The 10,529-nt window shown below is 38.5% G+C and overlaps 1 pseudogene; it reads left to right on the top strand.

Moving 5' to 3' along the window:
- The first annotated feature begins 7,002 nt into the window (after nt 1–7,002).
- On the top strand, nt 7,003–9,769 carry LOC113881484 (annotated as a pseudogene).
- Nucleotides 9,770–10,529: the final 760 nt, after the last annotated feature.

The following is a 10,529-nucleotide window of genomic DNA, read 5'->3' as shown; positions in this document are numbered from 1 at the left end:
CTACCAAGGAACATATAAATCTATAAAAGTTTTATACTATATCCCTGAAGTATTAATATATTAGGACTGAATCTAGCATTCCTTTCAAGAAGTTGAATTCCTAAGTACTACAAAACTGTTCTAATGTCTATAAACTTTTCCATACCCAGATTTGTATTCTGTTTCTCCTCTAAGAGAGGTTACTGATAGTACATGTTAGCCAGATACAACAGATTTTAGAATACTCTATTTTCTCTTATAGTTAGGATCATAGTTATTGCTCTACAGTTGTTGAGTAAGGACAATGAGAGATCGTGAAAAGGTCTGAAGCATCTTGCAAGGAACAAGTTTACATGATCTCTGGCAAGTGGAGTTTTCTCTCCTCTAACAAGAGGGAAAAGACTGCGTTTGTCAGTTTTAGAGGTTCAGAGAAATCTGAAAGGAAGTTCATGTTTTTGAGGTGCAATTATACACATATCCACCATCTTAGGTGTAAAGGTATGGCTTCATCCCTTTCAGGGTCCTGACTTTAATATAAACAGTCTGTTGAGATGTGCATTTTTTTATTCTTTGCCTGTCAGTCTTATAACCAAATCCTGGGTCTGATTTTCAACAGTCTTTCCTATGTAGGGTATGAAAATCTCTTTAAGTGCTTCCATGGAAGTTTACTTGCTTTTATAGCTTTCCCTAGTTATTGGTTCTCAAAGTTGCTCCCTGGACCTGCCTCATTATCATCAACTAGGACTTTATTAGAAATGCCAATTCTTGTGCCTTACCCAAAACCTAAGGAATCATAAACTCTGGATGTGAGGCCCAGAAATCTGAATTTTAACAGTTTGAGAACCATAGCCTTAGGCTGGTAATTGGCTGACTGACTGGAGCATACTACTCTGTTTTTTTTTTTTCAAAGCTTCCAAGATAATGAATGAAAGCCAGCAATGTTGACAATTATCTAAGTATCATTACTCTCATATCTTTCAAAGGCTAGATGTACTCCAATGCTCCCTTCTATCTGTATGCCAAACCACAACATGGAAGACTATTAGTAATAGCAATCATCAAAAAAGCAAGAGAGTTCCAGAAGAACATCTACTTCTGCTTTATTGACTATGCCAAAGCCTTTGACTGTGTGGATCACAATAAACTGTGGAAAATTCTGAAAGAGATGGGAATACCAGACCACCTGACCTGCCTCTTGAGAAACCTATATGCAGGTCAGCAAGCAACAGTTAGAACTGGATATGGAACAACAGACTGGTTCCAAATAGGAAAAGGAGTATGTCAAGGCTGTATATTGTCACCCTGCTTATTTAACTTATATGCAGAGAACATCATGAGAAACGCTGGGCTGGAGGAAGGACAAGCTGGAATCAAGATTGCCAGGAGAAATATCAATAACCTCAGATATGCAGATGACACCACACTTATGGTAGAAAGCAAAGAAGAACTTAAAAGCCTCTTGATGAAAGTGAAAGAGGAGAGTGAAAAAGTTGGCTTAAAGCTCAACATTCAGAAAACGAAGATCATGGCATCTGGTCCCAAAACTTTATGGGAAATAGATGGGGAAACAGTGGAAACAGTGTCAGACTTTATTTTTTGGGCCCCAAAATCACTGCAGATGGTGAATGCAGCCATTAAAGTAAAAGACGCTTACTCCTTGGAAGGAAAGTTATGACCAAACTAGATAGCACATTGAAAAGCAGAGACATTTCTTTGCCAACAAAGGTCTGTCTAGTCAATGTATGGTTTTTCCTGTGGTCATGTATGGATGTGAGAGTTGGACTGTGAAGAAAGCTGAGTGCCAAAGAATTGATGCTTTTGAACTGTGGTGTTGGAGAAGACTCTTGGGAGTCCCTTGGACTGCAAGGAGATCCAACCAGTCCATTCTAAAGGAGATCAGCCCTGGGATTTCTTTGGAAGGAATGATGCTGAAGCTGAAACTCCAGTACTTTGGCCACCTCATGTGAAGAGTTGACTCATTGGAAAAGACTCTGATGCTGGGTAGGATTGGGAGCAGGAGGAAAATGGGGAAGACAGAGGATGAGATGGCTGGATGGCATCACTGATCGATGGACATTAGTTTGAATGAATGCCGGGAGATGGTGATGGACAGGGAGGCCTGGCGTCCTGCAGTTCATGGGGTCGCAAAGAGTCAGACATAACTGAGCGACTGAACTCAACTGAATGTTAGAGCATATTGAGTTACCACTATTCCATTTACTCCTATCAGTGGAGGGCATGTCACAATTTGACTGGTGAGTGATTTACTGCCTGAATATTCTTCTATGAGTCTGCTTTCAAATACTGCTTTCAGACCAATTCCATTTAGGTCCTACAGAAAGCAGAGCTTGAGAATAGAAATTAGATTCAGGCAACTAACTTCAAGAATAATGCGTGAAGGACAGGAAAATTGAGACAGGTAAGAAAAATAGTATTAGGGCATATTAGTCAATGTGTACAATGGGAGATCAATTCTCCCGGGACCTCTTGGAAAACATAAGAGTTTTTCACATGAAGGAAGGTTTGCTGGAATACTTATCCACTTGCTACTATTCTCCCTTGTTTGAAAGTTTCCTCTTGGGTCATTAAATCTCTTGCATTTTTGAGCAGCACTTGTCTTTGTGCCAAGTCCAGTCCCACAGTGTTACACAAGGCCTGGGACCAACCAAGAAGACATATACAGCACGCTTGAGCTAAGACACTGTCAGGGTGGGTGAGATGAATCTGAGTTCACACAGAACTGTCCACTAAAGTTCTGCTGAAATCAGAGATGGGCTGTGCATTGAGATATACTTGACCAGAGGCATCTATTTTAGAAGGTGAGATGTAAATATTGTATTCCACATTTGTGGCCATATTAATTGGAGAAGGCAATGGCACCCCACTCCATACTCTTGCCTGGAAAATCCCATGGATGGAGGAGCCTGGTAGGCTGCAGTCCATGGGGTCACTAAAGGTCGAACACGACTAAGGACTTTACTTTCACTTTTTACTTTCATGCATTGGAGAAGGAAATGGCAACCCACTCCAGTGTTCTTGCCTGGAGAATCCCATGGACGGGGGAGCCTGGTGGGCTGTCATCTATGCCATCGCACAGAGTCGGACACTACTGAAGCGACTTAGCAGCAGCAGCAGCAGCAGCCACATTAATTGGAATGCATTGGTTCTCCACAGATTCTCCTCTAGATGCTGTATCAGAAGCAGAGGAGGTGAACTAAAAGAAAAGCACAGACAAAATTGACGTTTGTGAGAAGACAATCTCAACAGAAATAAAGAGAATTCTTGTGGTATTTTGCATAGTGAATATGAGCTAAACTAAGACTCTCTCTTCCTACCCAAGAATCTTTTGAGAATAGTTGATCCAGAACAGGGCAGGGGATACCTCTTCCAATGATTTGTAATTAGACAAGAACTTAGATAGATGCACAGAGACACAAATGTATTAGATAGAAATATAAATAGATATATACATACAGAGAATATCTTTTAAAAGACAAAGAAAACCAGGAAAAGTAGAACAACCTAGATTTATACAAGGAACACAAGCCAAAAGTTACTGAAGAAGATAAAATCATAGGATGGAATAGGAGGTGTTTTGATTTTGGAGATGGGAAAATCATCAACCCAGAGTTTTTAAAACATTAACTTTTTCTTCTACTAAATATTGAACTCAGATTCCTAATCAAAGTGGTAACATATCAACTCTAGTTTGCAAAAGTTTACAAAAAATAAAGGAATAATGGCACAGAAAAAAGAACAAAGGTTCAGATACCAATTCAAAAATTGGTATCATTTTAAAGAAAAAAAAAGCTAAGTAAATTAAAAATATGAGATATGAGGGATCTTGTGCATCTTAATTCCTTTCAAAATATTTGTGTTTGTGAGTCCTTGTAGATTACTATCCTGTAAGAGATACTGAGAACTATTGATTGAGAGAAAACTTGAAATATATCTACTTCTAGTATTTAGATAAAATCAAATGTAATTCACAATAGGTGGGTAAGAGTAAGGTGGATAGATAGAAAACAATAAGACCAGAATATTCAGGAAATTTCTTCTAGCAGCTGTGTAAAAGTAAAAACATATACTGATGTAAAAAGCTGCATGATATTATGTTGTTGAAACTATATTAGACTGAGATTAAGAATTCACCCCTATGAATTCATATAATAGATTGTAAATATCCGGGCATATCATAATTTTTCTTAGAATCTTGGCTTGAGTGGTCCATTTGACACAATGTATTATTTTTGAAAAGAAAGGGAAAATATTACTCACTCAGTTGTGTTTGATTCTTTGTGACCCCATGGACTGTAGCCTGCCAGGCTCCTCTGTCCATGGAATTCTCCAGGCAGGAATATTGGAGTATGTTGCCATGCCCTTCTCCAGGGGATCTTCCAACCCAGACATTGAACCTCGGTCTTCTGCCTTGCAGGCAGATTCTTTACCATATGATTTTAAATGTTTTCAACACATTTCATTTCCATGCATTTGATTTCCTCTGGAGCTTCCCTGATGGCTCAGAGGGTAAAGCATCTGCTAGATTTCCTCTAGTTCACATTTTCATTTTTATAATTATTTTAAAGTGATAAAAATATATAGCACAATTGCTGACAAAATATAGGAAGATAACTCAGACATATTTCAACACCTGATACATTTTTGTATGTGTGAGGATTAAATAAGATAAGCTACTTATCAAATTATCAAGTTACATGGTAAGAACTCAGTCAAGCAGAGCTTTGATGCTGCTACTGCTTAACAATGTCTGTTCAGTTTATGGATCTCCGATTAAAATTTCTTTCTATCCATTGACTATATGTACATTTTCTTAAGTCTATGTTTGTGGAATGATTTGGTATATAAGTAATAAATTATGAATAAAGAGATAGATACAGTGCCTGAAATTTGCCATCAGAATTATGATAATTTAGTTTGTGTGCTTAGTTGCTCAGTCATGTCTGACTCTTTGTGACCACATGGACTGTAGCCTGCCTGGCTCCTCTGTCCATGTGGACTCTCTAGGCAAAAATACTGCAGTGGGTTGTCATGCCCTCTTCCAGGGCATCTTCCCAACCCAGGGATCAAACCCAAGTCTCCTGCATTACAGGCAGATTCTGTACCATTTAAGCCACCAGGGAAGTAACTGTTTTGGAAAAGGAATGCTTTTATTTAAATGTTGACATAAGTAATACTTTATCAAACATTGATTTGGATAAGAGAATGGAGTCCAAGATTTTACATTTCTTGAAGGACTGGCAGCTAAAGGGAGTCACTGAAAGACATAGACTTGTAAAATCTTTTTCAAATCTTTAACTTTGATTATTTTCCTTCTGTGAGTCTGGATGGGAGACTCCCTTGGCAAAAGCTTATTGTAAATGAAAATACTTAGAAATGTAAAAAGTGTATCAAGCTTTAAGTGTATTAAAGTTGAAGAGCTGACAGATTTTGTTATGCTACACAAATAGGAAAACTGGTAGGGAACAGAAAAGCATGAAGGTGAAGGAAGAGAGTACAGAATCTTTAAAAATTAACAACAGAAAAAGGGAGAAAGAAGGAAAAGGCACAAAGGCCGTCATCTTTCTTTAGGATGTTAAGAAAATACCACCGGTGATTGAGTGGAAAGAATATTTCCCCAAATCTTTTCTTAATCTGCTGGAAAGATAAATAATAGATAGTACATAGTTCAAATTTGTTTTGTAATCTCAGGTTTTATGGGAAGAAAAGCATATTAAAAACTGATATGTCTGTACTGCAATATAAAGATAGATTATTTAAAGTGATGAGAAGTGGGTGCAATTACTTTTCAAGGGAGAAAATGTAGATATATGAGATTTCTTTTTTCTAAATGATATAACTTGTACTCTCTGTAAAACTTTGCTTCTATATTTTGATGTTTTGCTGCTACAACGATCAACTGAAAAGTATCATCATCAGGATTACGATACGTAATAAACACTGAGCAGTTACTATGGGCCAGGAACTGTCTTCACATTAGTTTATTTTTTTGGCCACATCCCACACATGGCATGTGGGATCTTAGTTCCCTGACCAGGCGTGGAACCCACACCCTGCCTTGGGAGGGCAGAGTCTTAACCACTGGATGACCAGGGAAGTCCGCATATTCAGTTTCTCCAACAGGCATCGGTAGGTTCTATGATTCCTCCACCTCCCCTCTGTTTTTCAAAAGATAATCTAAAGAAATAAATAAGAACAGTAAGTTTAAATAACTTCCTTAGATCACATATCATAAAGTGTCTGAGGAATAATTCAAGCTCAAAAATCAAGAGAGATAGTGGAAAGGTGGAATGAAGAAGAGAAAGCGAGGATGAAGAGAGAGGAATGAAGACTGAGGGATGGGAGAAAGGTATTCAGACAAATTGAGATAGTCCAGGTTCGATGCACGATACTGGATGCTTGGGGCTAGTGCACTGGGATGACCCAGAGGGATGGTATGGGGAGGGAGGAGGGAGGAGTGTTCAGGATGGGGAACATATGTATACCTGTGGCAGATTCATTTTGATATTTGGCAAAACTAATACAATTATGTAAAGTTTAAAAATAAAATAAAATAAAAAAAACCCAAAAGGATAGAAATGAGAACAAAAGGAAAAAAGAGAAAGAGAATGTTATTGAACAGTAAGTTATGTAAAAATCTATGTAGTAAAGGTAATAAATGTGTAGTCTTTGAGAGCAAGGATAAAAATAATCTCATAATACTTAGCAAAGATATTTTGACTAGAAGGTATTCAGTATTTATTTATGTAATATTTATAATATAAAGTTCTAATCAGATACAAAATATGAACAAGGTGGGAAACAAAAATAAAGAAAATGAATTATGGGTATGAATGATTAAAACAGATTACTAAATTTTGTATTTTTTTAAATATAGGAGGGAAAAATCTCACCCTTGAGCCCTTGAGTAGAAAGTAATCATACTGCCCTTCTCCCTGTCTCTGTGCAGGCCTTTGAGCAACTACTTTTGAACCATTGCCTCAAAAGACAATTGCTCCAGAAGCTATGTTCACCATTTGTAATGACAGCCATAGTGATTTCATCCTCCTGGGCTTCTCTGACAAGCCATATTTGGAGAAGACACTTTTCTGGGTGATTCTGATTTTTTATTGCTTGACTATTACAGGAAATTTGGTCATAATTCTTATCTCCTTGAAGGATCCCAAACTCCACAGCCCGATGTATTACTTTCTTTCCAACCTATCTCTGCTAGATCTCTGTTTCACCAGCAGCTGTGTTCCACAAATGTTGGTTCATTTCTGGGGTCCAGAGAAGACCATCAGCTACACTGGCTGTGCCATTCAACTCTATGTCTTCCTGTGGCTTGGGGCCACTGAATGTATCCTTCTTGTCATCATGGCTGTGGACCGCTGTGTGGCAGTGTGTCATCCACTGCAATATACCACTCTCATGCACCCAAAAATTTGTCTGCAGCTGGCCATCTTTGCATGGGGGACTGGCCTGATTCAGTCTCTGATTCAGTCTCCTGCTACCCTCCAGTTACCCTTCTGCTCCCATCAGAGGGTGGATGACATTGTGTGTGAAGTTCCAGCCCTCATTCAGGTCTCTAGTGCAGATACCGTCTCTAATGAAATCCAGATGTCCATAGCCAGTATTATTCTCCTGGTGGTGCCCTTGATCATTATCCTTTCCTCTTACATTGCTATTGCTAAAGCTGTGCTGAGAATAAAGTTAACTTCAGGCAAGAAGAAAGCATTTGGCACCTGCACTTCTCATCTTCTTGTAGTGTCCCTCTTCTATGGCACTGTCACAGCTGTCTATGTTCAACCCAAGAGTCGCTATGCTCATGAACAGGGCAAGTTTCTCACCCTTTTCTACACTGTTGTAACCCCAACTCTTAACCCGCTCATCTACACTCTAAGAAACAAGGAGGTAAAGGGATCACTAATAAGACTAGGGAGGAGGACCTGGGGTATTTGGAATAACTAAAAATGTTGGACTTTTGCTTAACCTGAGAAGAGAGAATGACCTTGTTCTTTCTGAGGTCTTCAAAAAATCGGAAGATATACCTCCCAACCTTAAAGTAGTAAAGAGCTGCATTTTGTTCAGCTGAGATCCTTATTTCCTTCATGGTGCTGATTTAGGCACAGTATTTGGTCATGTATGGATGTGAGAGTTGGACTCTGAAGAAGGCTGAGCGCCGAAGAATTGATGTTTTTGAACTGTGGTGTTGGAGAAGACTCTTGAGAGTCCCTTGGACTGCAAGGAGATCCAACCAGTCCATTCTAAAGGAGATCAGCCCTGGGATTTCTTTGGAAGGACTGATGCTAAAGCTGAAACTCCAGTACTTTGGCCACCTCATGCGAAGAGTTGACTCATTGGAAAAGACTCTGATGCTGGGAGGGATTGGGGGCAGGAGGAGAAGGGGATGACAGAGGATGAGATGGCTGGATGGCATCACTGACTCGATGGACATGAGTCTGAGTGAACTCCGGGAGTTGGTGATGGACAGGGAGGCTTGGCGTGCTGTGATTCATGGGGTCGCAGAGTCAGACATGACTGAGCAACTGAACTGAACTGAACTGATGTGGTAGAAATGAATATATTTATTAGTCATATTAAAGAGCACATAATATAGTTGAATTGGGGCAACAAAAGAAACATAAGGTTGCAAAAAAAAGACCAAGTGAAATGTCTCGTGCCTTTACATTTATTTCTTTTTGCTTTGGTCTATTTTCCTCCAAACCCAACCACTACTTTCATCTAACCATCTCGTCCCAACAAGGCTCCTAACATTTTCAGAGATTGTTTAATAAACACTCAGGACATCTAATCAGTGCTTCTTGGTTCTGAGTTACTTCTGCCTCCTTGCCTCAGTCTGTCCTTTGTCTATGTGTAATGTACTAGAAATCCCCAGTGCAAATGTACTTGCCAAGCAGAGGTCAGTACTTATTGTTCCTGGTACTGCTGCTGCTCTACAACCCGGTGTGTCCAAGTTTCTCAGTATGGGCCACCAATTATGGGAATAGACTTCTTTTTTCTTCATTCTGAGTCTCTGTCATAATTTTTATCCGATCCAATTCTTATTCATTCATCTCAGAGATATTTATTGATTTTTTAAATTAGGCTCCTATTTTGTACTAGATCCTGGGTATATAATGGTAGATAAGATACAAATATTCATCAACGTCATGGAACTTACTGTCCAATGGTATGAAGAGATATTAAGCAAAGTATTTTTAATTTATCAGCTTAATAGAGAGACTTGTTCTTCATCTCCTGCCTATGTCTGATCACTATGCCACGTGCCTTTTGAATATTATCCACCAAAATTTATTTATTGATGCTTTTTAGCTACTGTTTATAAGTGTTCACTACTCTAGTTTATTTCACTGAAATCCAGGTATAAATTGTTGATTCTCCTGTAAGATTGTCTAATCAAATATGCCTCCTATCTGCTTATGCCTAATTCATAATAGATGGAATTAGTATTAGGCTGTATTCCATCCCATTTTCTGTACTGATAAACTGTACCACTTGTTTCTGATTTGGAGATTTCATATCAAAATTTTTTAAAACTTAAATTCTTATTTGCAAACTTAAAAAACTATTGTTGCTCAAACCAACAGTAGACTGGATAGAAATAACATAATATTTCTCACTGTTGATAAGAGAACAATGGTTATATAATAATTTTGTTATCTTTTTACTCAATTCAAAGATTAAAAGGAGTAAATGGAAAGAAATCTAAAAGGATAGAGGTTGTTTTGTGATATTTTGCTTTAAGATTGTACAGCTGGAGCAGCTCTAGGAGTGATGAGATTTATGATGTGGACATAATAATGAGTTCCTGAGACTGAGAAGTCCTATCTACCTTGGAGATGGAAACAGGGATGCTGGCATATTCAAAAGTTCATCTTACTTGTGACACAGCCTGAAATGATACCAAGGCCTTTAGTAAGAGGAAAGCTGTGCCTCTGATGCCAAAATGTAAATGCATGTAGAGAGAGAGGCCATGATACCAGTTAATGATAGCAGTAAGAAGGGAAGATATACTGTTCCCCAGACCTTAGAATTCATAAGATTCACATGGTATACTTGTTAAAAATTAAAGTATTGTGTTTCATACTCAGAATTTCTGATTTAAAGCATCTGATTGTGCCCTGGGATGGACGTTTTAAATAGCACCATGAGTGATTCTTTTTTTTTTTTTTTTTCACTTTCTTTTTTTTTTTAAATTTTATTTTATTTTTAAACTTTACATAATTGTATTAGTTTTGCCAAATATCAAAATGAATCCACCACAGGTATACATGTGTTCCCCATCCTGAACCCTCCTCCCTCCTCCCTCCCCATACCATCCCTCTGGGTCATCCCAGTGCACTAGCCCCAAGCATCCAGTATCGTGCATCGAACCTGGACTAGCAACTCGTTTCTTACATGATATTTTACATGTTTCAATGCCATTCTCCCAAATCATCCCACCCTCTCCCTCTCCCATAGAGTCCATAAGACTGTTCTATACATCAGTGTCTCTTTTGCCGTCTCGTACACCGGGTTATTGTTACCAT

Source organism: Bos indicus x Bos taurus, chromosome 23, assembly GCF_003369695.1.
Source record: "Bos indicus x Bos taurus breed Angus x Brahman F1 hybrid chromosome 23, Bos_hybrid_MaternalHap_v2.0, whole genome shotgun sequence".
Taxonomy (NCBI): domain Eukaryota; kingdom Metazoa; phylum Chordata; class Mammalia; order Artiodactyla; family Bovidae; genus Bos; species Bos indicus x Bos taurus.
Note: the sequence above shows the minus strand (reverse complement) of the source record. Positions and strands in the feature narration are given on the sequence as shown.